Raw genomic sequence first — 25959 nt, 5'->3', positions numbered from 1 at the left:
CAAAATGATAAATTAAACAACTAGCACCCTTATATTTAGGATAAATCAATTCCTCTGAAATATCAGGGACATAAGGGGGTGTATTTGCAATATTTAACCAAGGAGTTGAGTTCCTTTGTCTGCCGACGCGTTTCAAGTGCCGGTTGAATCAATTGCCGCACTCTCATCAGGGCTGGGTTAGTCTTTCTCACGAACAGACTGTTTGTGACAAAAAAGGGGGAGAAGGGTTTGAGTTTTTATTAAAAAAGGCACTTCCCAAAACCCTAATTCTTTCTCTATCTGAACAAGTTAGTGGCCACATACCAGCATTATGCTGGTTTGATGTGACCATCAGCAATATGTAACAAGCAGTGGTTGCCAATCTGCAATAAAGTACATTATAATGATTTAGCTCATGGGGCATAATTCTTTTGTCTGATAGCTATGTATAGGGGGAAGGAGGGAAAAAGGTTACCTGGTTTTCAATATTGTGTGGCCAAGACGATTTGTAAGCAATAGACAGCAATTGCAGGTCTTTACTTCTGCAAGAGAAATAATACATGCGATTTCTGTTTATATAAATTTGAAATGTGACAACTGAGCGCAAGTTATTTACTTACTCGGGGAGGCGGGCCCAAAGGCGTGGCCCCGCAGAGGAAGTGTTGTGACAATTGACAGTCCTTCACTCTCTTTAAATATAGTTCGTGGCTGCAGGGGCAAAAATGTAAAGGATTTGTAAAATCGTTTTTGGCTGGAAGCACTTAGATGCAAGTGCACAATGTGTGTTGCTCACCTAATGAAGCTTCAGGCTCAAGGTTTCAAGTGGGGATCTGCCTCCATTGTTGCTAGCAGCTCGCCGAGCAGATTCACACGTCATGTGATGGTGCATCAGTGTCACGTGATGCGTTTCTGACCAATCACGGGAGGGGATGATTAAATTGCATTCACAATGACTTCTGGGAGATGTAGTTCATTGAAGTCATGTATTTCAATTCGTTTTCCCAAAGTAACCATTTCAATTTCACAAGTCGGTTGTGTTTTCCAACATATCGATATTGATCCCATTTATACTTTATTAGAGAGACACAAGACCTGAAGCTGACAGCAGCGCCATATATTTGATTACAGATCATGAGACTTCTAAACTCTATTTAGCTCGCTCATGCAGTTGAGGCCCTGGTTGATGCTATCGAATTTCATAATTAAATATGCCTCTTTCCGCAGTAGGGCGGTCTCAATACATGTAGATTTTGGGTCAATCCATGCAAGAACTGTCCAACGCAGTTCATTTTCGCTGTGTTCAACAGCTAAAAAGTGTTCTACCATAGGCGCTGTCAGGACTTTTCTCCTAATTCGAGATTTATGCTGTGTGATTCTCACGTTAATCTGTTGGCTTGTCTTTCCAATATATATTTTATTGCAAGGGCATACCACTGCATAAATGACGTTCTTAGTCTTACAATTTGTGAAACTTTCATGTCTCCATTTCACTCCATTATGTTCAAATGAATTTCCTTCTATAGTAGCGGGGCAGGCCACGCAGTTCCCACACTTGTGGTGTCCACAAATGGGTTTTAAATTCCACTTGGTGATCAAGTCGCTCTTTGGTTTAGGGATGTAGCTGTCGGCTCTTATTATCTGCTGGCCAATGCTGGGATTCTTGCGCATGGCGAAAATGGGTTTAGCTAAGGGATGTTCCAAATTTTCAAGCAAATGCCAATTCCTTAAGATAATTTGTCTAAATTTGTTGGTATGGGCCCCATATGTTGTGACACATACGAGTTTATTCATTTCTGTCTTTTCCTTTTTCTGTAACAAATTTTCCCTAGGGGTAAACCTTGCTCTTTTTTTGGAATGTTTAAGGAGTTTCTTGGGTGTAACCTCTCTTTTCTATTTCCTTACAGAATGACATTGCGTGGTCCTCAAACTCTGCAAGATCTGTACAATTTCTCCTAATCCGCAACAGCTGCCCATAAGGGAGGTTCTCCTTTAGACACTGTGGATGCCAACTTGTGTAGTGAAGTGTAGTGTTCCTGTCTGTCTCTTTTTTGTAGAGACTAGTTGCCAATTTTTGGTTATAGGGACATACTTCAACATCAAGGAAAGTCATCCTTGTTTTGCTAGACTCGATGGAAAATTTGATATCGTTGTGCCTTGAATTCAACCAGTCATGAAATGATTCAACTCTGTCTGGCTCCCCTGCCACAGGAGCCAGACGTCGTCAATATACCTCAGCCATTGGTGCATGTTATTTTTAAATGGATTGTTGTTATGTATAAATCTCTCTTCGTACTGGGCCATATACAAAACCGCCATCTCCGGCGCATAAGGACAACCCATTGCTGTGCCCTTAATCTGTATAAAAAAGTCACCCTCAAATTTAAAATAATTGTTTCGAAGGGATATTGCAGCCAATGTCATGATGAATGATGTTGGTACCCTGTGTGGTCTCTCCCTCAAGTCCAAGTAAAGTTCCATCGCTTGGAGTGCCTCATCTTGGGGGATTTGGGTATACAGGGATGTGACATCTAATGTCACCATCATCTGTATGCCATCATCAAATGTTGTTCCCTCCACTTTTGTGATAAAGTCTGTTGTGTCTCTAAGGTAAGATTTGACACTGGGCAAGAATGGTTTTAAAAAAAAGTCGATATATTTTGAGACTGGCTCCAGAACAGAGTCACAGCCCGAAACTATCGGTCTACCTGGAGGCGTTTGGCTATTTTTATGTATTTTCGGTAGAAAATACAGTACCAGGGTTCTTGGTTGTTTTTTATTCAAAAATTGGAATTCTTTTGGACCCAGGAATCCTTCATCTAAACCATTTTTAGTTATTTGTGCAATTTTGCCCTGTATTTCACAAGTGGGGTCTTCTCTCACCCGTCTGTACCACTCGTGATTCTCAACATGAAGTTTGCCCTCATTTAGATACATGGTGCGGGGCCAGATCACCACTGCCCCGCCCTTATCCGCCTGCTTGATCACAATCGAGGGGTCTGCTTTTAGGTATCGAATAGCTGTTAATTGGCCTTTGCTAATATTGTTCTGTACAAAGCACTTAGTTTTTTCCAATTTAGAGATAGAGGATAACACTACTTGCTCAAAGGCATAGATTTGTTTTGGTATGTTCTGAGTGGGAGTGAAGTTAGATTTCACTCGACCAGTCGTCTCTTGACTCAATGTCGGTTCAGTCCCGGCAAAGTAGGATTTTAACTGGATCTTGCGGCAAAAATCCAAAGCCTCTAGTTTTAACTTTGTGAGGTCGGTCTGTCTCTTGGGGACAAACTTTAACCCTAGAGACAGAATCATTTCTTCGTCTTTTGTGAGTTGTTTGTTTGACAGGTTTACAATAGTTGAGTTGTCTAATTTTTGTAGTACGTGCTGCGTGTTCGCATCTCCCAGGGTTGTTTGAATCCTTGATCCTCCGCCTCTGGCTAAAAAAGGCTTGTTGGGAGGCCCTTGTTTAGTTGGATTACCAGGCCTTGAATCAGGTGAAGAGTCAGAGGATGAGGTGTCTGAGAAACATATGACTCGGTTTTTAGGTCTCGTCCTTTACCATTCCGAAGGAATGGGAAATGGCCGAGAATTCAAGTGCTCGAACTGATTGTCAAACCACCGCTTTTTTTCGTGGCGTTTTCTTCGAGTGCACGTACAGGCACGCGCTTTTGGCCCATACACTTTCATGGCCATCTGTTCCTCAATGTCCCTCCCACCCTTCGTCAGGCTAATGGCCCTCCCCCCTCCCCCAGCACAGAGCGCGCATCGCGGCCGCACAGCACATCAAAGGGCTTCTCCCAGCGTGTGCTGTGCGGCTTCTCCTCCCCTAATTATGTGGCCGGCCGTACTTGTGTTTCCCGGCCGCTTCCCGGCCACTCTTGTATTTAATTAGCAGCAGCAGCATTTCTCCTGCGCCAGGCCACATCAAAGGCTCTGTGCCACTTTCACCCACACAGCAACACTTACAGACACGCAACGCCACTCACACCCACGCAAGCCCACTATCATCCACGCAACGCCACTCACACACGCAACGCCACTCACACACGCAACGCCACTCACACATGCAATGCCACTCACAAACGCAACGCCACTCACACACGCAACGCCACTCACACACGCAACGCCACTCACAAACGCAACGCCACTCACACACGCAATGCCACTCACACACGCAACGCCACTCACACACGCAACACCACTCACACACGCAACGCCACTCAGCCACGCAACGCCACTCAGCCACGCAACGCCACTCAGCCACGCAACGCCACTCAGCCACACAACGCCACTCACACACGCATCGCCACTCACACACGCAACGCCACTCACACACGCAACGCCACTCACACACGCAACGGCACACACACACGCAACGCCACTCACACACGCAACGCCACTCACACACGCAACGCCACTCACACACGCAATGCCACTCACACACGCAACGCCACTCACACACGCAACGCCACTCACACACGCAACGCCACTCACACACGCAACGCCACTCACACACGCAACACCACTCACACACTCAACGCCACTCACACACGCAACGCCACTCACACACGCAACGCCACTCACACACGCAACGCCACTCACACACGCAACGCCACTCACACACGCAACGCCACTCACACACGCAACGCCACTCTCACACACGCAACGCCACTCTCACACACGCAACGCCACTCTCACACACGCAACGCCACTCACACACGCAACGCCACTCAGCCACGCAACGCCACTCAGCCACGCAACGCCACGCAACGCCACTCAGCCACGCAACGCCACTCAGACACGCAACGCCACTCAGACACGCAACGCCACTCACACACGCAACGGCACACACACACGCAACGCCACTCACACACGCAACGCCACTCAGCCACGCAACGCCACTCACACACGCAACGCCACTCACACACGCAACGCCACTCAGCCACGCAACGCCACTCACACACGCAACGCCACTCAGCCACGCAACGCCACTCACACACGCAACGCCACTCACACACGCAACGCCACTCAGCCACGCAACGCCACTCAGCCACGCAACGCCGCTCAGCCACGCAATGCCACTCACACACGCAACGCCACTCACACACGCAACGCCACTCACACACGCAACGCCACTCAGCCACGCAACGCCAACGCCACTCACACACGCAACGCCAACGCCACTCACACACGCAACGCCACTCACACACGCAACGCCACTCAGCCACGCAACGCCACTCACACACGCAACGCCACTCACACGCAACGCCACTCACACACGCAACGCCACTCACACATTGTGGGTGCAGATTGTGGGTGCAGATTGTGGGTGCAGATTCAGAGTGCAGATTGTGGGTGCAGATTGTGGGTGCAGATTGTGGGTGCAGATTGTGAGTGCAGATTCAGAGTGCAGATTGTGGGTGCAGATTGTGGGTGCAGATTGTGGGTGCAGATTGTGGGTGCAGATTCAGAGTGCAGATTGTGGGTGCAGATTGTGGGTGCAGATTGTGGGTGCAGATTCAGAGTGCAGATTCAGAGTGCAGATTCAGAGTGCAGATTGTGGGTGCAGATTGTGGGTGCAGATTGTGGGTGCAGATTGTGGGTGCGATTGTGGGTGCAGATTCAGAGTGCACATTCAGAGTGCAGATTCAGAGTGCAGATTCAGGGTGCAGATTGTGGGTGCAGATTGTGAGTGCAGATTGTGAGTGCAGATTCAGAGTGCAGATTGTGGGTGCAGATTGTGGGTGCAGATTGTGGGTGCAGATTGTGGGTGCAGATTGTGGGTGCAGATTCAGAGTGCAGATTGTGGGTGCAGATTCAGAGTGCAGATTCAGAGTGCAGATTCAGAGTGCAGATTCAGAGTGCAGATTGTGGGTGCAGATTCAGAGTGCAGATTGTGGGTGCAGATTCAGAGTGCAGATTCAGAGTGCAGATTCAGAGTGCAGATTGTGGGTGCAGATTCAGAGTGCAGATTCAGAGTGCAGATTCAGAGTGCAGATTGTGGGTGCAGATTCAGAGTGCAGATTCAGAGAAAACTCAGCAGCACCACCACCATTGCAATGCAATAGGTCTCGTTTTAACGCAAATTTAAGCTATAGGCCTTGTAAATGACAAAGCCTTTTATTTATGTTCCAAAAACCAGAACGCAAAAATAAAGGGCATTATCATTTACAATGCTAATAGTTCAGACTTGCGTTATTGCGAGACCTATTGCATTTCCAATGCTTGTTTGATCTACCTTGGAATGTGGTTAGAGCTCTTCTTGAATCTGCCAAAGTATAGAAGTCTTCTTTTAGAAAGGGGTAAACCTGTTCTAGTTTGAATGCTTTTGAGTCCCTCTCAAATTGGGCAATCTTCACATTAATTGTGTTATCTTTGAAGGTTTGAATTTCCTTCTCTATCTTTTCAAGTAAGATCTTAGCTTCATCCACTGTTTGTTTATCTGAGATAGACTTAACCAGTTCCTCAATCTCTTTCTCTTCTTGGCTACACAGTCTCTGCGCAGTCTCAATGGTATGATCATGAGATCTCGACTGCACTTAGTGTTTATACAACTAAAACCTTTTTTGTATTCGGGGTCTTCGGTGAAAATCACCGGAATATTTTTTACCTGGAGCCCCCAGGGGATGGTGCCCGCCCGCAGATGCTTTAGAAGGAAGTAACCGTGGAGTTCGGTACTTATGTGTTTTTTATGTAGACGAGTCAGTTTGTCAGCCTCATTTTGCTGTTTTGCTGAGGTACTTAATGAAAGGGCAGAGAACGGGGAAGAAGCTATTAGATTTTGGATATGGCTTTCCGTGAAGGACAGCGTATCCTTTTCGGACATGATTTAGTAGTGGACGAGTCCACTACATACGACTTAATCGTTATTAGGTATAGAAATGGCCAAACCCCTCCTTTTTTGCCAATGATAGTAACGACACAACTAGTAACCATCACACTCCCACAATTGTGACAATTCGGTCTATTTCAGGTCCCCACAGCTATAAGAATGGCTTGAGTGGCAGGTAATAGTCATTGTCATTGGTTAAGTATATTGAATTAACAATTAACTGTTGTTTGTGGTCATCTCTAAATTAACCAGATAGCGCCACCTTGTGGCAGACTGTCACAAGCACCGGTGCTGACAATTAAGTGCTGGTGCCGAGCACTAGAAACAACCCACCTCAAATTAAGCACTGAATGCACTTGGCTTTTGTATAAAGTATTTACTCAGAGACAACAACATCCATTCACACATTGATATAGTTTGCATATTTATGCAGGGCCAGCTTTAGGGCGGTGTGACTGGTGCAGCCGCACCTGGTGCTGACCTTAGGGGTGGGAGGGCGCTTTGTTAAAAAAAAGTATGAATTTATAAGTAGGTTGCGCAGAGTTCCTTGTGTGTCCAGCAGTTTTCAGGGAACAATAATAATGTCAAGGTAACTCTGGTAATTAATGTTACTGCTGGAGAGAGATTGAATTGTTATCAATTGATAGTTTTGACTAATCATAAAGTAGTGCAGAGGGTTAATGTGCCTGCTGCAAAGAATGTGAGCCATGCAGAACACAGAATTGAGTGCGAGTGAACTATGAGTAGTGCTATGCAAAATGAAATGTGTGTCAGAGAGGGGCAATGGAAAGATGAGGCGCACCGTTGGAGGGCGGTAGTGAGGGAATTTGTGGAGTAGGAGGTCATTGGCCGTGTGCCACAAAAGATTGTTGTAGTGGGTGCCACCAGCGCTAAAGCTGGCTCTGTATTCATGCACACATGAAGCAGAGCAATGCACCCATTGGCACATATGCACACAGACCACCAGATTTTGTAAACCCCTGCACACAGACTAGCATGCACACATACCTACTTGCATCCACAGATCACCAGCAGACATACATATTACCTATGACTTATTTCCAACAGTCATAATATGCATACAGACAAACAAAAGGCTTGCACACACAAATACAGTGCCATAGACTTAGACAGCACACAATCAGGCACACATGACACACAGAGTTCGGACATAGGTATCAATGGGTGCACACATGAACAGAGAGTAGAGTAGGCAAAACCCCTTTAGGGCGTAGGACAAGGAAGGAAAAGGAACAGCAAGTATATATTGGCAGGACTTTCTAGAACTCAAGTCACCAGCTTTCACAATAAAAACAGGACTCTAAGGTGATGTCATCAGTGAGCGCCCACATCCTGTGATTCATATTCCAATTTCCTGTGCCTTACTAAAAACAAGTAGATGAGCGGGAGGAAACCCAAGAGCTGAAACTGGAAGGACTTCATCAAAAAGGCATAAACGTTTCAATGTGAACAAGACCTGAGTTAGGGAAGGAACTGATACCACATGCTGATGAATTGAAGCTAAAAAAAAAAACACAAACTTCTAAACAATTAACAAATAAAGTTTTCAATAATGCAAATGCATGTGGCCATAGTAGCAAAGACAGCATGTGTGAAACAATTCTTGGCCAACCAACACTTCTGGCATTCGCTGCAGGACAGTCGGCTTTGCCAATGCTTGTTTTGTTTTTCCTGATTTTTGTAAAAGTTTATTGTTGGTGGGGCTGATTGGCCCTCGTCAATATAAAAAAATATTGGCTAAAAGCAAAAATATTTTTGAGATCTTAAAAAAAGACAGATTGCCATGGTATTTCCTGGCAGTGAAGGAACCTTTGTGCGTATGAAAGTGCTCAGTGTGAAAGAGCAGAGGATCGTCAGTCACAGTGCAGTAGCCAATGGCTGCTCGGGGCTGGCCCAATGCCCAATGCTGTCTTCTCTATTGGGAGGAAGAAAATGAGACTGACACAACATCAGACCAATGGATGAAGAGGGCTGGCTGAAAGCCTCTTTAAGTAAGCTTATTATCATTTATTTTTTTCTGGAATCATAAGGTCTTGGCTAACACCAAGTCTGTGATTTAGCCCTCTAATACATCAAACCTCACCTAAAAAAATAAAAATACTCTTTTGATTTTGTATCAGGAGTTCAGAATTGCGTGCTTAGAGGTTGGATCTCACTCGGTTGATTTAGCCTCTCATGCCCTGCTTCTGTTTATGAGTAAAGTTGACAGAATGTGGCACTGTCAGTGATTTCTTTTCTTAAATAAGGCATGAGTCGTATCACAGGATCCATGAATTCAAGTGGGGAAGGGGCTTTCATGAGCTGAAGCACAAGGAGACAAAACACAAACCTCTCTCCAGCCCTTATTGTCGCTAACACGATGACCCGCTCCACAACCCCATTTCAGGGCACCTGCCCCAAGCCACCGTCCCGGGATCATGAAAACTGACGAGACTAGCCACTGGCATGAGAGCAGAGCACTGCCATCATTAAAATTGATTATTTCTATCACAAGGGGAGAGCGAAAGGGTAGGGTACCTAGTTGTGTCCTCCCTAAAATAACTTTTCCCCAAAATGGCAACTAGGCTGAAATATCAAATTTTATACAAAAGAACCTAGGCAACTATATGTTTCAACTTGGATTTAACTCCATTTTCGTACTATTGCGGCATTGATTGAAATGACTGTAGAAACAGCTAGACTCATATTTCATGCATTTATTTATCAAAATTATGTTTTTATATAACTTTTCATGTATAAAATAACAGTGACTTAAATATCACTTAAAAGATCATCCTGATTATTTTTAATAATACTTACAGTCGTAAAAACATTCATACTCTCTCATCCTTCCATACAGTACAGTATGTCATAGACTTGCATAGTTATAACATGCTTATCTTTATGAACTCAAAAGCTGGATAATGTAATCTTCATAGAAATTCATTTAGATCATGGGTATTTTGTTCTAAAATTTAAACAATCCCTAGGGAGTATTCTCTTCCTCCTTAGTCAGACGGATTTGTCAATCGTAGGCTATATAGTTCATTCATCTACGCGCATTTCGGCTGGAAGCCTTCATCAGGAAGCCACACTTTATCCCAACAAGTCCATTACCTATAGATAGTATTTGGTTATATTCAGTTGTGCAGGTGTCCCGTATTGAATTCTAGTTTGGATGTTCAAGTTGTGTTGATGCCTGGTATATTGAGTCCCGAGAAATCTTTCTTATGGGTGATGTTGATTAGCATAAGTAGACAGCAACTAACTCTCGTTAATAGATGCTCGGCTATATGCCTGATGGGTTATTGGATTAGTGCCGATAGTTTCAGACTGCTTTTCGAGCAGTCTCTTCGGTTGCGAGTCTGTCTGGTCCTTACTCTAATGCAACTTATTTGGGATCCGGCCGCATGAATAGGCTGAAATAGCAAGGGTAACTTCCTGGGGAAATCCAGGCCTCAGGCATGTGCCGCAGTGCTGAACTCTCTTGAATGACAACGGATGGCCTAGGCAGTGACAGCAGGGCATTAAACGTGAGGTCCTTAATCACTGGTAGAACCCTCTGGTCATTAAAACTGCGGCCAACTAGCACCATGGTGATACCATGTCATCAAGAAAACTGAGGGTATCAGACACTGGCAGCCTGGCTGGCAGAACCCTGCCATCACTAGAAGTGAGGGGCTCAGTGGTGGCAGCTGGGCAGAACCCTGATGTCATTAAAACTGGGGGGTTTGGGCACTGGCAGCAGGGCCGGAAGAAGTTTGTCATCATTTCAAGTGATGGCCTATGACACTGGGATCAGGGCAAAACCCTCTTGTCGTGTAAACTGAGGGGCTCTGGGAGTATGGAAGGACTCTGTTGTCATGGCAACTGATGAACCCCAGGCTCTGGCTGCTGGGCAGAACTCTATCATTAGCAGGGAGGCCCTTAGTACCTAGCAGCAGGGCAGAACCCAGTTATCGTAAAACTAAGGGCAGGCAATGGCAGCATGGGAGCACCCTGTTGTCATGACAGCTGGTGCCCCCAGCCACTGGCAACAGTGCGGAACCCTGCCATCAAAATTGAGGGCCTCTGGCTACTGGTAAGAGGGTTGGTAGAACCATGTCATCTTTAAAGGCGAGAGCCTCAGTCACTGGAAGCGGGGCAGAATCCTTGTGGCATAAAAACGGGCAATGGCGGCTTGGAAGAACACTATTGTCATGACAACTGATGGCCCTAGGCACTGGCAGCAGGGCAAAACTCTGTCACCATTAAAAATGAGGTCCCCAGTGACAGGAAGCAGGGTCAAACCTTGCTGTCATTGTGGAAATGTGCCTTTTTAAGGGGCACACCAGTGCAGGGGTCACCCTTCTCTGACCAACAAAATAGAGATTGGCACTGCAGCTGGAATTCAAATAACAAGTTTATTATTAACTCATGAGTGGGACTACACCCACACAGCACTCGCGAGTGCTGCATGAGGTAGTACATTGAAGTCACAGAACACAGGCCACATATACATCTTCTTCTGCACTGGTAAGCATGTAGTTACAAATAGAAGGTACAGGCCTACACAGGAATAGTTATAGACAAACATGGGCAAATGGGAAATCACTTAGTCAGCAAAGTGGGAGGGGGCGCAGGAGTGCTTGTGGCAGCAGAAAGTGATTGACAGTGGACTCTGAGACCAGGTGTTCTGGCAGCTACAAACTCTTTAGCATGCATATTGCTTTAGGAAGAGTCAGAAGTCAACTAAAATAGACAGCACAGGCAGGGAAAAAGACGAGCAGCAGAGGATGGGAGAATTAGAAAGCCAACAAAATGGATGCCATAACCAAGATGGTTTCAGCTTATGCTAACAGAGATTATTTTCGATTTCCACATCATTACAACTAATGGATCCCTGGAATGGCAGAAACCCTCCTTAAAACTAAGAGACCCAGGCACTGTCAGCAGACATGTCTACATTCAGCAATTAGGGTAGTAGGAATCCTAGGGTTCAAGACCACTCAACTAATTTCCCTGCGTAATAAAGATGGTCAAGCCACTGACAGCTCAAGCCAACATCCAGCCAAATGCCTGGCTCAGCTCTGGGTCCTCATGGAACCTTGAGCCCAAAGTGACCCTCCCTATCATGGGAGGCGACGAGGCTTAGTGACTACAGCTGTCAACCATGTAACACGGTGAACCGCATTCATAGCCAGGCCTAGGCACAGCATCCAATGAATCTGGGCAACTCTCCCGGTGCCAAAACAAATGCGTAACATGCACTGTGTCTATTGTGAAGTGCTATTATATCCTTTGGCAAGGATTGCTCGATGTAAACCTGCCAAAAAATATGGACTCCGCCTGCCACCCACGCTCTAATCTCATATGCCACCAACTGAAGACAATGAATTAACCCCTGATGTCAGAGAGATGGATACCCATCTAGTGGCTGAATTAATCAGAGTGATACTGGGAAAGCTGGGATTGTTCCCACCGTACCTGTTTGACCAAATTGTGTGATCTTAGGCAAATGCTTTATTTCACAAGCCACCTTTTGTTCATTATAAAATATGAGAGTGCCTTGAAATATGCAAGTTCATGAGATGCACTGTGCAAAAACCTCTTGTGTTTGATTTAATAAACTACAATTTTGCCCCATGCGAATAGGCTAGTAAGGTACGCACAACCTCTAACTTGCCTCTCAGTTCACTAATGGCATCATCATAAGAGCTGTGGCTGGAATATTTCTCAGCCCATGTCTAAAAATGTTCACTTTTAATGAACACTTCTCAAATAATTTGAAGTACTGAGGTGAAAAAGCTTCCACTTATTAAGTAAATACACTTTTTTAATTTCTGAAAGACGCCTTACCATATTCTAACATTATTTTTGTAGTATAATTTACAGGCCAAATATTTACAAAGAGGAAGAGGTGGAAGAGGTGTGGCGCCGCGGCCAGGGCGACTGACGCTGGAATCTGGGGCCCACGGTTCGATCCCCGGCTCCGGCGGCAGGTTAGCCCAGCACCATGTGACTCTGGGCAATAGCTCGCTTAATCTTCCCGACGGCGCCTAGAGACCCTTACGGGTGATTGTGCGCTTTACAAATGTGGACTTTACAAAGCGCGGCTCGTGCGCGTTCTCTTAGAGCAGGAGCCGAACTTGGCTCTCCCTCTTGGCTGGTCACCTCCAAAGGGTAACCCTAAACGTTACTGCTGAAGCTAGGATTATGTTCACATTTCCTGATGTGGATCCAACAAAACTTTCAGAAGTCTTTTGTTTTTTACTGCCCCTAAAAGAAATGAGAGCAGAGAAACAATTCCTCCCCCGTGGAACCACTATTTGGGATGCAACCAATCCTGTTTTCACAATAAGTGCTTAAATCGTCCACGAGGGGGCGCTCTTTCCCCAAGTGCCACTTCGCGGTTTCTATTGTAGCTTGTTGCGTGCGTTTCATCTATCCTATTTCCACAGAATCGGTTTCACACCCGACCACATGCAATTTCAGGTTGAATGTCTTTCTTTGCTGCAGGTGGTTCACGTGACAAGCAGAGAAGAACCCCCGCCTTGTAAGGGGCCGCGAGGGCCAGTCTTCGCCCTAGAAATATACGCTGATGGCATAGGTTCGTGTCTGGGCCAAGAGTTCCAATAAAAACATCCGAAGTCTGATTTGGTATTTTTATTTATTTATGCGATTTTATATAGCGCGAACTTTACCCGAAGGTGTCAGAGCGCTTTACATAGGACCCAGTTTCAAACATAAGGACTGACGGTACAAAAAGAATTTGCAAATTTTTGACTTGCATAAGAACCAGTTGAAAACATACGGATTTAGGATTACATGCGTTATAAAAAGGTACAAATAGAAAAAAATTGCAAATGTACAAGAGATAAAGTCACACAAGGAGGAGATACAAATCGATAAACTCTAGGCATATACTAGTGAAATCACTATCTACTTAGGGAGGGGATACACATGGATATACTCTAAGAGTCACATAGTAATGGTAGAGAGCACAGCGGACTCCTGCATAAACTAGTGATTAGAGTTATCTCTATATACATAGGGAAGGGATACACATGGATATACTCTAAGAGTCACATAGGAATGGAAGAGAGCACAACGGTCTACTGCATATACTAGTGATTAGAGTTATCTCTATATACATAGGGAGGGGATATGACTGGATATACATTCACAGCACCAAAGGGAGGGACAGAGAAGGGCAGGAAAGTGAGACAAACCAGAGAGGGAAGCAGATAGTAACAAGTAAGACAGCGAGGACAGTGTCAGAGGCATCAGGAGAGACAATAGAGAGGTCACTAGGACAGAGGGGGGAGGTCAGAGATCGCTAAAAAGGCGGAGGAGAAAGGTAGAAGAAGAAGTGAGTCATAATAGAAAATGGCGGGGAACACAGAGGTCCAGGTCTGAAAGTCCAGGAAGAGTGCTGCCATAGCCAGCAAGTCCGGGGGGGGGGAGAAAGGCAGTCCGCAGCAACGGTTGTGTCTTTACCACCGTGTGTTTGTTATGTCCTTGCTGCAGAGAGAGAAATTCCCTTTAGGTTTGTCCCTTGAAGCGCGTGGTCCGCTGCTCACCTCTGTCCCGATGGTGCTGTACACCCCCAGGAGTCTCCAGAAATTCAGGATCGGCTCCGTCGGTTGTTTTCAGCACTGGACGCCATTTTGGAGTCAGGCGATTGTTGCCAATCGGGGGCTTTTTCGTGCTTCAATGGGGTGTTGAGGGCAGCAATCGACTCTCCAGCTCCCAGATTGCCGCCAATGGATGGGTGGCGTCACGACCATGCTCGGTGTGATCGCGGGGCTGTGGAGCGACGAGGCAGAGACCAGGACAGCCAAAATGGCGGGCCGTCACCGATCGCCGCCACCTGCCTCTGCGTGTGCCCTCCAGAACTCGTCAGGGAATGGCACTGCCGGAGTGCCGCCACACCTCCGCTGCGGCCGCCAACAAGTGCCCCCGTGCTGCTCCTGGTGCATAGCTTGAGGCACTGGTCCGGACTCCCAGAGCCCCGGCGGGCGCCATCTTGCCACCGGAAGCATGCCGTCCAACTCTCCCCGTTCTGTTGTTGGGAGCGCACCCAGGACTTGGGTTGGTCGATACCAGAGCCGCAATTAAAGATTCCAGCCGGTATCTCTCTAAATCTGTCCAAGCAATGGGGAATAACACTCGGGATTATGGGTTCCTTTTCCCTGTTCTGGGGTCATTCACATTTACAGTCCCTGCCAGGTATCCCAGGTCCATGCGTGATGTGGGGCTTCAGTCCAGGTTGTTTATCTGAATTCTGGTTCATGTAGTTTTCTTTATTGCATTATAAAACAGGACTAGAAGTCTCAGAACTCAAAGGAAAAAACTTGGACTGGAGCAGCACACGACGACTGGACACGGAAAATTTGGTAGCGATGGTCAGGGTCACTGGAATTATGCAGCAGAGGAGGGTCAAATTACGTGGCAGGGTTAAGTAAATTATGCATCAAAAAAAGGCACATTACGCGGCACATTTTGTGATGCTATTACTTCATTGCTTAGTCATTTAAACGTTTTTAACACTGTCTGGGCATTAGCTGTACCTCATTAGTAACAGTTTCACACCCTAATATAGCAATAAGTTACAGAAAGGTGACCAGTCAACCTTTGCAAAGGGTCTTCCACTGACAGGCAACAAGTGTCGCTGCATTTTTACTAACTTTTGAACTGTTTGAGCTAGAAACATTTTTTTTGTTAAAGTTGCAGATTATGCGGCAAATGGTGGATTATGTGGCAGATGTGACAAATCTACAATTATGCAAAAATTGCTGCAGCTGCACAATCGCATATTGTACCCCTTGCTGAAAACAGATGGTAAAATATGAGGTGGCTGGCGAGGGGTGCATAGTGGGTCATTGAGCAGGAACTGAAGTGTGTGAACAGTGCCGGGGTGCAGGGCAAGCCCCAAGGGATTTAAGGGAGCTTTGCATTCTCCATCAACACTTTGGGATGAAACAGCCTGGTGGGCTGTACTGAGCCTCAGGTCACTGACCCTGCCCCGGCGCCCTCATGTTTTTTACCAGGTGTGTTTTTGCACCAGGTAGAACTGGGCCCTGTATCCATACACTCAGTGTTATCGGGTGTTGGACAGCAGACCAATAGGAATCACCTGAGGAAATATCCGCTGTGGATACTATCCCGGCCACCTGAGAAGGTGGGCCATCCTGTGTTGATGTTTGATGGAAACTGTCAAAGTGAGGTCACTGCTGCAGTGAATTTGGGTTTCTGACGTTGACATGTTGAAGTGCCAGCTTGGGCCGAGCTAAGGCACCGTTTCCCATAGACATGAACAGAATGCTTCGCCTCAACACTGCACTGAATGGACTTAAGTGTGCAGAGACCACTAAGTGTGTGGGAAAAGAAAACAAGGTATCTCAGATGCACTGCTTAATTACTGCCGGGGCTCTAACAAGTGCCAACGGAGACACAACTGAACTACACTGCTGAATGCACTGACAGTGTGGATGCTGTAACAGGTATCAAAATAAAAGCCAATTAATCTTACTTTGTAGACCTATCGGCTTGCCATTGCTTTTTGAAATTCTATGTAGTATCAGCAAAAAAGGCGCAAAAATGTTGGCACTGTCGCTGGCTCAATCATTCCGGTTCTGTAGAGTAAATCTGGAAGCAGGAGACACAACAGAGGCAGCAGGGGCAATGGCCAGAGGTGCTCTCTTGCAGTGGTTGGAGGGAATTGTTATTGGGTAATTTTATAGAGCGCGCAGCTGCCCCAGCAAGGGGCGTCCCGGCTCTAGAGGCAATTGACAGAAGCAGCAAGACTATCACAAGGGAAATAAAAGAGTTTTAATGGCCTTGCGGAAGGGAAGAAGGTTATTCAGGCGGCGGGTCTGTGCGGGAAGGGAGTTCCACAGTTTGGTGGCCAGATATCAAAAGGACCTTCCCCCGGCTCTAGCACGTTTCACACGGGGCACCACAGCCAATAGCTGCTCCGCAGAGCGTAATAGACGGTTAGGGACATAAGGAGTCAGCAAATTGGATAATCTCTGGGGACGAAAGTTTAAGGATTTTAAAAGCAAAGGCAAAGAGCTTTGAATTCAATCCTTATAGGTACGGGTAGCCAGTGGTGTCGCCTAATAGCGCCCAACGTGGGGCAGGATCGAGGGAGCCTGAGCAAGACCCGTGCAGCAGCATTTTGAACTCGCTGCAGGCGGTTAACCTCCGCCTTGTTGGCACCTAATATCAGAGAGTTGGCGTAGTCTATACGTGACAGAATGGTAGCCTGAATGATAAGCTGGCGTGTCGCAGGGTCGAAGAACCCCAAGATGGGCCTTAGACCGCGTAGTAGTCCGAAGCACGTGCCTGCCACCTTTTTAGTGTGCTCCTGGAACCCCAGTGTGGAGTCGAGCCAGATCCCTAGGTTTTTTACTGCTGGCTTCGGGGTCGGGGCACTACCAATAGATGTTGGCCACCACAGAGTGCTCCAGAGTTCCTTGTTTTTCCCCACCAACAGCACCTCAGACTTACTGGCGTTAAGTTGTGAGCAATTGGTGGTCATCCACTGTGCGATCGCCTGAAGCCCGGTTCGAAACCGCGTAGGGCCTAAGGCACAGTCGTCCGAGAGGGCCACCACCAGTTGCGTGTCATCGGCGTAAGAGACCAGGGTCAGGCCGTGTTCATGCGCTACTCTCGCCAGAGGCCGGACATAGAGGTTAAACAAGCAGGGGCTTAAAGCAGAGCCCTGGGGGACCCCCTGCTTCCTAAGATGAACATGGGAGAGGAATGGGGGAGCTGTGACCTGAAATGCCCTATCTGAAAGGAAAGAACGAAACCAGTCCAAGGCCAGACCAACTACCCCGGCCTCCTCTAGGCGGTGCAGTAGGATCTGGTGGGAGACGGTATCAAACGCGGTGCTGAGATCGAGCAGGATCAGCGCCGCCGTTTGACCCTCATCCAGAATGGTCCGCAGGTGTTCGCAAACTGCCAGAAGTGCGGTCTCAGTACTGTGGCCGGAGCGGAAGCCCGTCTGAGAGTGGTCAAGGATGCGGTTGCTGTTCAGGAAGCTGGAGAGCATGTTATTGCAGTGGGCCTCCGCCACTTTGGTGACCCAGGGGAGGAGGGATATTGGTCTAAAGTTCTCAGGTTTGTTAGGATCGAGGGAGGGTTTTTTCAGCAGGGGGACCTCCCTTGCTAGCTTCCATGCTTGAGGCACCACCGCCAAAGTGAAGGAGGAATTGATCACTTGGCATAATGGATCAAGAAGGATCGGAAGATAATCCTTAAAGAGGTCCGGTCGCATGGGGTCTAGGGAAGACCCGGATTTGACCCTAGTGCTTAGAGCGAGTGTCATGCCTGTTTACATGGAGCGGATTCCGTGTTAACAACGAACAATGTGGTTGGCGAAACAGACGTGGTTGGCAATAACGCCCCATCCGACGGCGGGAGTACTGCGCATGCGCAGGATGATTCTCGGGGCATTTAGGTCCGCCTCACTAGCCCGGAAGCGCTTCGCGATTAGCTAGTGTTCCTGATTCGTTCCGGGTCACGGGTGACACGTCCGAGGAGTTAGTGGTTGGCGTTTTCCACCATCGGCGTTTTCGGCTGTTCGTGAGTGCCGGGATTCATTTCCCTTTGATTCTTTTGTTAGTCTGGTTGTTTTCTTATGATTGTCGAGTCGGTTGGTTCGTCTCGGTTATCAGCCTTTATTGCATTATTTCGAGTGTGTTCTTTGTTTCTTAGTGGAATTAAGTAGAGTCTCTTTATGAAGACTTATACCTGTTGTAGCTCTCAGGAGTTTATTTTGCCTTTAAGCGCATAGGCGCCTGGTTCTTGTCAGCGCCCGGATATTGTTTTGGAGACTTTCTTTCCTTGTGGCATTTAACAAGGATTTGGACATTATTGGTTATTCTTTAGCGTATCCTCTGATGCTAAGAGGTACATTGCAAATACAACGCTATAGTATTTATAACCTAGATATCTCCTGGCTATACCTAATATTCTGTGATCTTATCTCTAGATACAATAATAGGAAGATCAAGACTTTCCTTATCCCAGGGGACAGAGCTTATATACACAATTTCCCATAGGTATACTATACACATAGCCAGTGTTAAAACACTCATGTTTAGGAAACTGGGAATAGAACTATATTAATCATTTGCTTTGTCTTATAGATACAGTTCTGGTGAAGCAGAAACCTGTCCTGTTAAGACGAGTGCAGACTGCAGTGTCTTCCCCTCCTTTCCTTGTTGTGTTCCCGTTTTCCCCAAGTAATCGCTTATGTGTTAGTGGTCATTCCTAACACTGAGAGGTGATAAGGGGCGAGACTGAGGGCTGGGCATCAGGCTCCGTGGCACTCCTGCGACAATTGGAAGCAAGCACGACAGATCGCGAAGCCCGTTGTCTATTTGTCTCCCGAGTGCCATGGATCTTACCCTTGCAGATGTAGCAGGGATGATAGGCAATCTCCAAGTGGAGACCCAATCCCTTTCTGATAAGGTAGAAGCATTACAAAGACATAGAGACGGAGGAGCAGGAACTAGTTCCCCCAGCCCCGTAGTCCAAGTAATTACTCCTCAGACCATCCCATTAGCCCCTCCGGAAAGATACTATGGAGACCCTAATAAATGTGCAGCTTTCCTTACGCAATGCCAGCTACATTTTTTATGCAAGGCAGCTTGTTTTCCAAACGATCAGGCCAAAGTAGCGTTCGTTCTTTCTTACTTGGGAGGTTCAGCTGCTAACTGGACGATTCCTTTAATCGAACGAGATGATCCACTTTTAGTAGATTACAATCGATTTAAAAGAGAATTAAGAAAGATGTTTGATAAGCATACCTTCACCCATGCAGCTGACACTGAACTCTTATACCTTAAACAGGGAAACAAAGATCTTATCACGTATATCTCTATCTTTAATAGATTGGTGGTAGAGGCTGATTGGCCACCGGGAAAACGTAGTGCACTGTTTTATAAAGGGTTAAGGGAAGAGTTAAAAGATGCCCTAGCTCATGTTGTGGACCCCCCTGATACTTGCCCTGAGTTGATAGACTTAGTGGTAAAACTCGACCACAGGCTAAACGAAAGAAAACAGGATAAGGGTCGATATGAATTCTCTAGACTAGGTCCGAGAGAAAAGAAGACAGAGACTGAAGCAAAAACCGATGAACCAGAACCTATGCAGATAGGTAGTATTAAGGGTCCCCTGACAGAAACCGAGAAACAAAGGAGAAGAGACAATAAGTTATGTCTGTATTGTGGGAAAGCAGGTCATTTCCTCAGAGAATGCCCTGTTAAGCCTAAATCCTCACGCCGGGCGGAAAACTAGTAGACCTGAGACTGTCTGAGACTGCTCTCTCGGGTCCTATCAAACACATGGTCTCTTCTGTTTTGATTAACAACGGACATTTTTTTATCATGACTCAGCTCAGCTGGTTTGGAATCACAATAGAAATACCTATCATGATAGATTCCGGAGCATCCGGGAACTTCATGGATACCCATTGGGCCTTAGAACAGTCGATTCCAACAGTACAAAAGACCTACAGTGAAGAAGTTTATACCATAGATGGCAGCCCTTTAAAATCTGGACCCATAACCCAGACTTCTATTAGGATGGAACTCACTATACCACCCGATCACTGGGAAGAACTTACTTTCGACTTGATAGATTCCCCCCAATTTCCGGTGGTTTTGGGGTTGCCATGGCTACGCCTGCATAACCCCCAGATAGATTGGGAACATTCAGCACTTTCCTTTAGAGAAAGATGCAGCCCTCATAGGAAGGCGGGAACTATTCCTATTAACATTGAGAACGCGACAGAGTCAGAAATCTCAGCGTCATGCACAAAAGTAACAGACAAGGAGGTTAAATCCATCACCCTTTCTATGGATCCTCCCCTGACTGTGGAACAACCCGATGTGGAGTTACCCAGAGAATACAGGGAATTCCAGTCGGTGTTTGATAAAAGACAGGCCACCTTATTACCCCCGCACCAAGTATATGATTGCCGCATAGAATTACAACCCGGAGCCAAAATACCTACCAGTAGAGTGTACTCACTCACTGAAAAAGAGAACATATATCTCAGAGAATATCTTGACAATATGCTTGAGTTGGGGTTTATCCGAACTTCTAGATCTCCTGCTTCGTCAGCTCTTTTTTTTATACCCAAAAGGGAGGGAGGATTGCGCTGCTGTATTGATTATCGCGCGCTCAATTCTATTACGATCAAAAATAAATATCCTCTTCCCCTCATTTCCGTCCTTTTGGACCAAATAAAAGACGTCAAGTGGTTTACCAAGTTAGACCTTAGAGGAGCGTATCATCTCGTCAGGGTCCAAGACGGAGATGAATGGAAAACCGCATTTTGTACAAAGTATGGGTTGTATGAGTATTTAGTAATGCCCTTCGGGCTTTGCAACGCTCCATCTGCCTTTCAGTACTTCATTAACGAAGTACTGAAAGAACAGCTCGATGTAAGCGTCATAGCTTACATCGACGATATACTCATTTACTCCAAGACCTATCATGAGCACATTCAACATGTACAAACGGTTCTCCACAAATTACAAACGAATCAGTTGTTTTGCAAACTAGACAAATGTTTTTTCCACAGGCACCAAGTAGCCTTTCTAGGTTTCTTGATTTCCGAGCATGGATTACAAATGGATCCTCATAAGGTGTCTGCTGTGATGAATTGGCCTTCCCCTAGAACTGTCAAAGAGGTGCAACAGTTTATAGGGTTCGCTAATTTCTACAGGCGCTTCATCCACCACTTTTCTGATGTAGTGTCCCCTATCACTAAGCTATTGCGTAAAGGGGTGTCTTTTGTGTGGTCTGAGGAGGCCGAGAAAGTATTCCAGATTCTGAAATCAGCTTTTACCTGTGCACCCATTCTGAAACATCCCGATCTCAACAGTCCGTTCATAGTGGAGGTTGACGCCTCCCAGGTAGCAGTGGGAGGTGTCCTTTCCCAAGCTGCATCTCCTACAGGAGAATTACATCCCGTGGCATATTACTCACACAAACTCACACCTGCTGAATCCAACTATGCGGTGGGGGAGAAAGAGCTTCTTGCCATCAAGAAAGTGCTAGAAGAATGGAGACAGTACTTATTGGGCACCCATCACACAGTCACCATCATAACAGACCACAGAAACCTGCAGTATCTACAAACTGCTCGAGCATTATCCATGAGGCAAATGAGATGGACACAGTTTTTTAGTGGGTATGATTTCGTCATACATTTCAGGCCTGGGAAAAAGAACGGGAAGGCTGATGCCTTGTCCCGCATGGGGTTTGATCCTGTTCTCATTGATGAGGAGCCTCCCCAGATCATTAGTCCTTGCAAGATTATTTGTGGGCTCACATCAGAAGAGCAGCTGATTGAACAAATACGTAGTGCTCAGCAGGACCCTTCTTTTCTGACTTCGTTGGCTCCTCAAACTTCTGTTGTCAAGGATGGGTTGCACTATGTTCTGGGTAGATTGGTGATCCCTACATATCCCAACTCCCCCTGAACCTTGGCATACCGTGTCCATGGATTTTATTGTTGAATTGCCATGCACGAAGAAAGGACATACCGCTCTTCTTGTAGTGGTTGATTTGTTTACCAAATACGCTCATTTCGTCCCACTACAGAAGCTACCCTCTTCACAAGTTTTGGCCTCTGTCTTTTTACATAATATCGTCAGATTGCATGGTTTACCAGCAGTGTTGATCACGGACAGGGGGACTCAGTTTGTCTCTAAATTTTGGAAATCTTTGTGTGAGGCCCTGCACATAGAAATACGCCTCTCATCAAGTCACCACCCCCAGACAGATGGGCAAACTGAGAGGGTGAATCAGAGCCTGGAACAATTCCTCAGATGTCAGGCACTGCAAGACCAGAAAGAATGGGATGAGTTAATTTGGCTTGCTGAGCTATCATACAACAACAGCCACCACTTTTCTACCCTGTTCACACCTTTTTATGGGTCCCATGGTTATCACCCTAGAATTCTGCCTTTTGCCTCTGCTATACACTGTCTTCTTCCTGCTGTGACAGATTTAGTGCATCATGTACAATCAGTTCATTCCCAGTTACATGATAATCTTGATAGGGCCAAAACTATGTACAAGAAAAAAGCGGATGCCCACAGAAAAACAGAACCAGACTATCAAATGGGGGAAAAGGTATGGCTTTCCACCAGACATCTGAATCTCAAAGGCGCCTGTAAATTTAAACCAAAATATGTAGGGCCATTTGTGATTTCAAAAGTTATAAACCCTGTGGCCTTGAAATTGACCTTGCCCTCGTCTATGAAAGTGCATCCCGTCTTTCATGTGTCCTTATTGAAGCCTGTTGTGCCTGGTTCTCGTATCCCGGCAGTAACTGTTCCTGTCTTGGTTGACGATGAGGAGGAATACGAAGTGGGAGCTATAATTGATTCCCGACGCGTGCGACGTCGCCTCCAATATTTGGTGCATTGGAAAGGATATGGTATTGAGGAAAGGTCGTGGGAACCAGCCAGCCAAGTGCATGCCCCTCGTCTACTCAGGGCCTTCCATAGGCGCTATCCTCAGAAGCCGAAACCGGTGGGGGGTGTTGTAGGGGGGGTATTCTGTCATGCCTGTTTACATGGAGCGGATTCCGTGTTAACAACGAACGATGTGGTTGGCGAAACAGACGTGGTTGGCAATAACGCCCCATCCGACGGCGGGAGTACTGCGCATGCGCAGGATGATTCTCGGGGCATTTAGGTCCGCCTCACTAGCCCGGAAGCGCTTCGCGATTAGCTAGTGTTCCTGATTCGTTCCGGGTCACGGGTGACACGTCCGAGGAGTTAGTGGTTGGCGTTTTCCACCATAGGCGTTTTCGGCTGTTCGTGAGTGCCGGGATTCATTTCCCTTTGATTCTTTTGTTAGTCTGGTTGTTTTCTTATGATTGTCGAGTCGGTTGGTTCGTCTCGGTTATCAGCCTTTATTGCATTATTTCGAGTGTGTTCTTTGTTTCTTAGTGGAATTAAGTAGAGTCTCTTTATGAAGACTTATACCTGTTGTAGCTCTCAGGAGTTTATTTTGCCTTTAAGCGCATAGGCGCCTGGTTCTTGTCAGCGCCCGGATATTGTTTTGGAGACTTTCTTTCCTTGTGGCATTTAACAAGGATTTGGACATTATTGGTTATTCTTTAGCGTATCCTCTGATGCTAAGAGGTACATTGCAAATACAACGCTATAGTATTTATAACCTAGATATCTCCTGGCTATACCTAATATTCTGTGATCTTATCTCTAGATACAATAATAGGAAGATCAAGACTTTCCTTCTCCCAGGGGACAGAGCTTATATACACAACTTCCCATAGGTATACTATACACATAGCCAGTGTTAAAACACTCATGTTTAGGAAACTGGGAATAGAACTATATTAATCATTTGCTTTGTCTTATAGATACAGTTCTGGTGAAGCAGAAACCTGTCCTGTTAAGACGAGTGCAGACTGCAGTGTCTTCCCCTCCTTTCCTTGTTGTGTTCCCCTGTTTTCCCCAAGTCATCGCTTATGTGTTAGTGGTCATTCCTAACACTGAGAGGTGATAAGGGGCGAGACTGAGGGCTGGGCATCAGGCTCCGTGGCACTCCTGCGACAATTGGAAGCAAGCACGACAGCAAGGAGCTCATCCTGAGTGATAGCAGGTATTACCGCTTGAGTAGCAGCAGGAAGAGGAGCAACCGGGGCTACCTGGGCCGCGGGGCAACTGGGGAAAGATTTATAGATAGCTACAAGCACGATAGAATCCAAGCACGATGTCCACAAGACTACTAAGCGGTGTTGGTGGTAAGCAACACATGGTGGGGCCCTCTTACAGCATGGCTGCGTGTAGACTTTGGTCGATGCACCTTGTCAAAGACCCAGTAGCCAGGCTTCCGTACAGCAGCAAGGCAGCGCAGCTCAGACCTGAAAACGAAGAATTTTGACCAAGCAAAACCAATTGCCTGCAGTACTGCAAGACCACATCATTATTCAATTGCAGATTCATTGTAGACGTTGAGACGGACAGATTAGAGGGAAGCATCATGAGGCGGCCCATGACAATTTCACGGGGACCCAGTTTTCTTTGATGCAAGAAATGGCTTGGAATGACCAGAGTGCCGAAGGCAGAACATCAATCCACTTCAACTAGGTCTTGAAGCATATCTGAGCTTTCTTATTCTTAAGAGTAGAATTACTTCGTTCAACTTTCCCGGTTGATTTTGGGTGATAGGCACAATGGAAATGTGGTTCGATCCCTTGTGCTTTGAATATTTTCTAAATGACAGGGGATTACTAAGTGGGAGCCCCGATTACTGAAAAGGCCATAGGCACTTAACACCTCGTTTAATAAAAGGTACAATAACAGGTCACATTCCTGCTTCTACCATAGGCCACAAAAGATTATCTGGGATACAGGTACTTTCTCCATATGATTCACCAGGCTTTTACCAGGATCTATTGAGAGGATACAGTGTACATTATGTGCATGAGTAGAGGAAGAAATACCTTGTTCAGGCAATTTAGCAAAATCTTCAAGCATCTAAGAAGTACATTCAACGTTTTAATGGTCCAGTTTCCACAACAAATCCGGGACTTCATTTTCAATAGTTAGCGAGACATTGAAAAATACACAGTCATTGTACAGAAAATAGTGCATTTCAATTTACATAACAAAATCTCTACCCAACACATTTACTGATGAGGTGGGGCTCAACAACAGAGCATGTATGTCAGTAATAGGGCCTAATGTAACAAAAAAAGGATTAGTAATGTGGCGGGGAAGCCTTTGATTCGAAATGTGGACTGTATCAGTGAACAATTCTGAGAGGTGCTTAAGGAAACTCTGAGGTTTTGAGGGGTGACCAATTGACACTGGGGTCAATAAGACAAGAGGTAGGTTTACCATTAATCATGTATTTTACAGTAGGGCCTTCTGATCAACAGGGATTTGAGTATTCATGGTACAGTCGGCACCTCTCGGAATGTCCTAGAGTCCAGGGTACGGATTTATAATGGCCTCAGTAAATTCCGGGGAAATGGAATGATAAGGGATACCAGAGGTTAGAATAGGACAGTCTCTCCTCTAAAGTCCCAATGCAGTGTAGTTGAAACATCCCTCCTGACATGTTTGTACCTGTAAAATAATTCATTCCGATTTGTTCGACTTCTT

Source organism: Lissotriton helveticus, chromosome 12 (assembly GCF_964261635.1).
Source record: "Lissotriton helveticus chromosome 12, aLisHel1.1, whole genome shotgun sequence".
Lineage (NCBI taxonomy): Eukaryota > Metazoa > Chordata > Amphibia > Caudata > Salamandridae > Lissotriton > Lissotriton helveticus.
This window is presented reverse-complemented; position numbering follows the sequence as displayed.